The sequence below is a fragment of the Hordeum vulgare genome, chromosome 3H, assembly GCF_904849725.1.
Source record: "Hordeum vulgare subsp. vulgare chromosome 3H, MorexV3_pseudomolecules_assembly, whole genome shotgun sequence".
Classification (NCBI taxonomy): Eukaryota; Viridiplantae; Streptophyta; class Magnoliopsida; order Poales; family Poaceae; genus Hordeum; species Hordeum vulgare.
Genome location: NC_058520.1, coordinates 307,930,616 through 307,936,615, shown reverse-complemented (window position 1 = coordinate 307,936,615; position 6,000 = coordinate 307,930,616).

The following is a 6,000-nucleotide window of genomic DNA, read 5'->3' as shown; positions in this document are numbered from 1 at the left end:
GACATGGTCCTGTATGGAGTTGTAGCGGCGTTTGATGTGCTTCGTCTTCCGGTGAAACCTGGGCTCTTGGCTATGGCAATGGCTCCAGTGTTATCACAGAAGAGTGTCATTGGACCCGACGCGCTTGGAACCACTCCAAGGTCGGTGATGAGCTCCTTCATCCAAATTCCTTCATGAGCCGCTTCTGAAGCAGCTATGTACTCCGCTTCACATGTAGATGCTGCCACGACTTCTTGCTTGTTGCTGCACCAGCTCACTGCCCCACCATTCAACACATATACGTATCCGGTCTGTGACTTAGAGTCATCCGGATCTATGTCGAAGCTAGCGTCAACGTAACCCTTTACGACGAGCTCTTCGTCACCTCCATAAACGAGAAACATTTCCTTAGTCCTTTTCAGGTACTTAAGGATATTCTTGACCGCTGTCCAGTGTTCCATATCGGGATCACTTTGGTACCTCCCTACCAAACTTATGGCAAGGTTTATACCAGGTCTGGTACACAGCATGGCATATATTAGAGAGCCCACGGCTGAAGCGTAGGGGACAGAACTCATCTTCTCTCTATCTGCTGTCGTGGTCGGCGACTGAGTCTTACTCAATCTCATGCCTTGCAAAACTGGCAAGAACCCTTTCTTTGAGTTTTCCATATTGAACTTCTTCAATATCTTGTCAAGGTATGTACTTTGCGAAAGACCTATGAGGCGTCTCGATCTATCTCTATAGATCTTGATGCCTAATATGTATGCAGCTTCTCCAAGGTCCTTCATTAAAAACTCTTGTTCAAATAGGCCTTTATGCTCTCCAACATCTCTATAATATTCCCCATCAATAATATGTCATCCACATACAGTATGAGGAAAGCTACAGAGCTCCCACTCACTTTCTTGTACAGACAGGCTTCTCCGTAAACCTGTATGAACCCAAACGCTTTAATCACCTCATTAAAGCGAATGTTCTAACTCCGAGATGCTTGCACCAGCCCATAGATGGAGCGCTGGAGCTTGCACACTTTGTTAGCACCCTTAGGGTCCACAAAACCTTCTGGTTGCATCATATACAACTCTTCCTTAAGGTTCCCGTTAAGGAACGCTGTTTTGACGTCCATTTGCCAAATTTCATAATCATAAAAGGCGGCAATTGCTAACATGATTCGGACTGATTTCAGCTTCGCTACGGGAGAGAAAGTCTCTTCGTAGTCAACTCCTTGAATTTGTCGAAAACCCTTTGCGACAAGTCGAGCTTTGTAAACGGTTACATTACCATTTGCATCAGTCTTCTTCCTGAAGATCCATTTATTTTCTATGGCTCGCCGGTCATCGGGCAAGTCCACCAAAGTCCATACTTTGTTCTCATACATGGATCCTATCTCGGATTTCATAGCCTCAAGCCATTTGTTGGAATCCGAGCCCGCCATCGCTTCTTCATAGTTCGAAGGTTCACCGTTGTCTAACAACATGATTTCCATCACAGGGTTGCCGTACCACTCTGGTGCGGAGCGTGCCCTTGTGGACCTTCGTGGTTCAGTAGTAACTTGATCCAAAGCTTCATGATCATCATCATTAACTTCCTCTTCAGTCGGTGTAGGCGCCATAGGAACAACTTCCCGCGCTGCGCCACTATCCAATTCGAGAGGGGGTGTAATTACCTCATCAAGTTCTACCTTCCTCCCACTTACTTCTTTCGAGAGAAACTCTTTCTCTAGAAAGGATCCGTTCTTGGCAACAAAGGTTTTACCTTCGGATCTAAGATAGAAGGTATACCCAATAGTTTCCTTAGGGTATCCTATGAATACGCATTTCTCCGCTTTGGGTTCGAGCTTTTCTGGTTGAAGTTTCTTCACATAAGCATCGCAGCCCCACACTTTAAGAAACGACAACTTAGGTTTCTTTCCAAACCATAGTTCATACGGTGTCGTCTCAACGGATTTAGACGGTGCCCTATTTAAAGTGAATGCTCCAGTTTCTAATGCGTATCCCCAAAATGATAGCGGTCAGTCGGTAAGAGACATCATAGATTGTACCATATCTAATAAAGTGCGATTACGACGTTCAGACACTCCGTTGCGTTGCGGTGTGCCAGGCGGCGTCAGTTGTGAAACGATTCCACACTTCCTTAGGTGTGTGCCAAACTCGTGACTCAAATATTCTCCTCCACGATCAGATCGTAGACATTTAATTTTTCTGTCACGTTGATTCTCAACCTCACTATGAAATTCCTTGAACTTTTCAAACGCCTCAGATTTGTGCTTCATCAAGTAGATATACCCATACCTACTCAAATCATCGGTGAGAGTGAGAACATAACGATAACCACCGCGAGCTTCAACGTTCATTGGACCACACACATCAGTATGTATTATTTCCAATAAGTCGGTTGCTCTCTCCATTATTCCTGAGAATGGAGTCTTAGTCATCTTGCCCATGAGGCATGGTTCGCATGTGTCAAATGATTCAAAGTCAAGAGACTCTAATAGTCCATCAGTATGGAGCTTCTTCATGCGCTTAACGCCGATATGACCAAGGCGGCAGTGCCACAAGTATGTGGGACTATCATTATCAACTTTACATCTTTTGGTACTCACACTATGAATATGTGTAACATCATGATCGAGATTCATCAAGAATAAACCATTCACCAGCGGAGCATGACCATAAAACATATCACTCATATAAATAGAACAACCATTATTCTCTGACTTAAATGAGTAGCCATCTCGCATTAAGCAAGACCCTGATACAATGTTCATGCTTAAAGCTGGTACTAAATAACAATTATTAAGGTTTAAAACTAATCCCGATGGTAGACGTAGAGGTAGTGTGCCGACGGCGATCACATCGACCTTTGAACCATTCCCGGCGCGCATCGTCACCTCGTCCTTGGCCAGTCTCCGCTTATTCCGCAGTTCCTGCTTTGAGTTGCAAATGTGAGCAACAGCACCGGTATCAAATACCCAGGAGCTACTACGAGCGCTGGTAAGGTACACATCAATAACATGTATATCACATATACCTTTAACGTTGTCGGCCTTCTTGTCCGCTAAGTATTTGGGGCAGTTCCGCTTCCAGTGACCCTTTCCCTTGCAATAGAAGCACTCAGTCTCAGGCTTGGGTCCGTTCTTTTTCTTCTTCCCGGCATCTGGCTTACCGGGCGCGGCAATAGCTTTGCCGTCTTTCTTGAAGTTCTTCTTACCCTTGCCTTTCTTGAAACTAGTGGTCTTGTTGACCATCAACACTTGATGCTCTTTCTTGATTTCTACTTCTGCAGACTTGAGCATCGAGTACTACTCGGGAATGGTCTTCTCCATCCCTTGCATGTTGTAGTTAAGCACAAAGCCTTTGTAGCTTGGTGGGAGAGATTGGAGGATTCTGTCAATTATAGCATCATCCGGAAGTTCGACTCCAAGTGAAGTCAGACGATCGTGTAACCCAAACATTTTGAGTATGTGCTCACTGACATAACTGTTCTCCTCCATCTTAGAGCTAAAGAACTTGTCGGAGACTTCATATCTCTCGACACGGGCATGAGCTTGAAAAACTAGCTTCATCTCCTGGAACATCTCATATGCCCCGTGTTGCTCAAAACGCCTTTGGAGCCCCGTTTCTAAACTGTATAACATGCCACACCTAACCAGAGAGTAGTCATCACTCCGCGTTTGCCAGACGTTCAGAATGTCCTGGGCTGCTGCGGGAGCGGGAGGGTCACCTAGCGGCGCATCAAGGACATAAGCCTTTTTAGCTGCTTCAAGGATGAGCTTCAAGTTGCGAACCCAGTCCGCATAGTTGCTACCATCATCTTTCAGCTTGTTTTTCTCTAGGAATGCGTTGAAATTGAGGTTGACATTGGCCATCTACAATATTTATAAAGACAATTTTAGACTAAGTTCATGAAAATTAAGTTCATTTAATCAAATTAAGTATGAACTCCCACTTAAATCGACATCCCTCTAGTCATCTAAGTGATACATGATCCATGTTGACTAACCCGTGTCCGATCATCACGTGAGACGGACTAGTCACCATGGTGAGCAACTCCATGCTGATCGTATTCAACCATACGACTCATGTTCGACCTTTCGGTCTCTTGTATTCGAGGTCATGTATGTACATGCTAAGCTCGTCGAGTCAACCTAGGTGTTTCACGTGTGTAAATCTGGCTTACACCCGTTGTATGCGAACGTTAGAATCTATCACACCCGATCATCACGTGGTGCTTCGAGACAACGAACCTTCGCAACGGTGCACACTTAGGGGAATACGTTCTCGAAATTTTAAGAGGGATCATCTTATTATGCTACCGTCGTTCTAAGCAATAAGATGTAAAACATGATAAACATCACAATCAATCATATAGTGACATGATATGGCCATTATCATCTTTGCTCTTTCGATCTCCATCTTCAGGCATCGCATGATCATCATCGTCACCGGCGTGACACCATGATCTCCATCATCGTGTCTCCGTGAAGTCGTCACGCCAACTACTACTATCACTACTACTATAGCTAACTGCTAGCAATGAAGTAAAAGTAGTAAGCACATGGCGTTGCATCTCATACAATAAATTAAGACAACTCCTATGGCTCCTGCCGGTTGTCATACTCATCGACATGCAAGTCGTGAAACCTATTACAATAACATGATCATCTCATACATCATACATGCAACATCACAACTTTGGCCATATTACATCACATGTCAAACCCTGCAAAAACAAGTTAGACGTCCTCTAATTGTTGTTGCAAGTTTTACGTGGCTGATTTGGGTTTCTAGCAAGAACGCCTTCTTACCTATGTGACAGCCACAACGATGATATGCCAAAGCTATTTACCCTTCATAAGGACCCTTTTCATCAAATCCAATCCGACTAGAGTAGGAGAGACAGACACCCGCTAGCCACCTTTATGCACGGTGTGCATGTCTGTCGGTGGAACCAGTCTCACGTAAGCGTACGTGTAAAGTCGGTCCGGGCTGCTTCATCCCACAATACCGTCGGAAAAGAATAAGACTAGTAGCGGCAAGCAAATTGACAAATCATCGCCCACAACTTTTGTGTTCCACTCGTGCATAGAATCTATGCATAGAAAACCTGGCTCTGATACCACTGTTGGATAACGTAGCATAAATTCAAAATTTTCCTACGCATATTCAGATCTTCCTATGGAGAGACCAGCAACGAGAGAAGGGGTAAGAGCATCTTCATACCTTTGAAGATCGCTAAGCGGAAGCGTTGCTAGAACGCGGTTGATGGAGTCGTACTCGCAGCGATTCCGATCTAGTGCCGAACTACGGCACCTCCGCGTTCAACACACGTGCAGCCCGGTGACGTCTCCCGCACCTTGATCCAGCAAGGAGGAGGGAGAGGTTGGGGAAGAACTCCAGAAGCACGATGGTGTGGTGTCGATGGAGAGACGAGGTCTCCCGGCAGGGCTTCGCCAAGCACCGGCAGAGAGGAGGAGGAAGAAGGGTAGGGCTGCGCCGAGGGAGAGGCAAAAGTCTTATTCCCAATGGCCAAAAGTGCCCACTATATATAGGGGGAGGGGAGAGGGGGTGCCACCCCTAGGGTTCCCACCCTAGGGGTGCGGCAGCCCCCCAGATGGGAGGTGCTGCGGCCAGAGGGGGGAGTAGGGGGTGGCGCACCACCTGGTGGGCCTTAGGCCCACCTGGCTTAGGGTTTGCCCCCCCTTTTCTCTCCCCTGCGCATTGGGCTAAGTGGGGAGGCGCACAAGCCCACCTAGGGGCTGGTTCCCACCCCCACTTGGCCCACCTTACTTCCCGGGGTCGTTGCCCCCCTTCGGTGGTCCCCCGGGGCCACCTCCGGTGGTCCCGGTACGTTACCGGTGATGCCCGAAACACTTCCGGTATCCGAAACCATCCGTCCTATATATCAATCTTTACCTCCGGACCATTCCGGAGCTCCTCGTGACGTCCGGGATCTCATCCGGGACTCTGAACAACTTTCGGTAACCTCGTATAACAATTCCCTATAACCCTAGCGTCA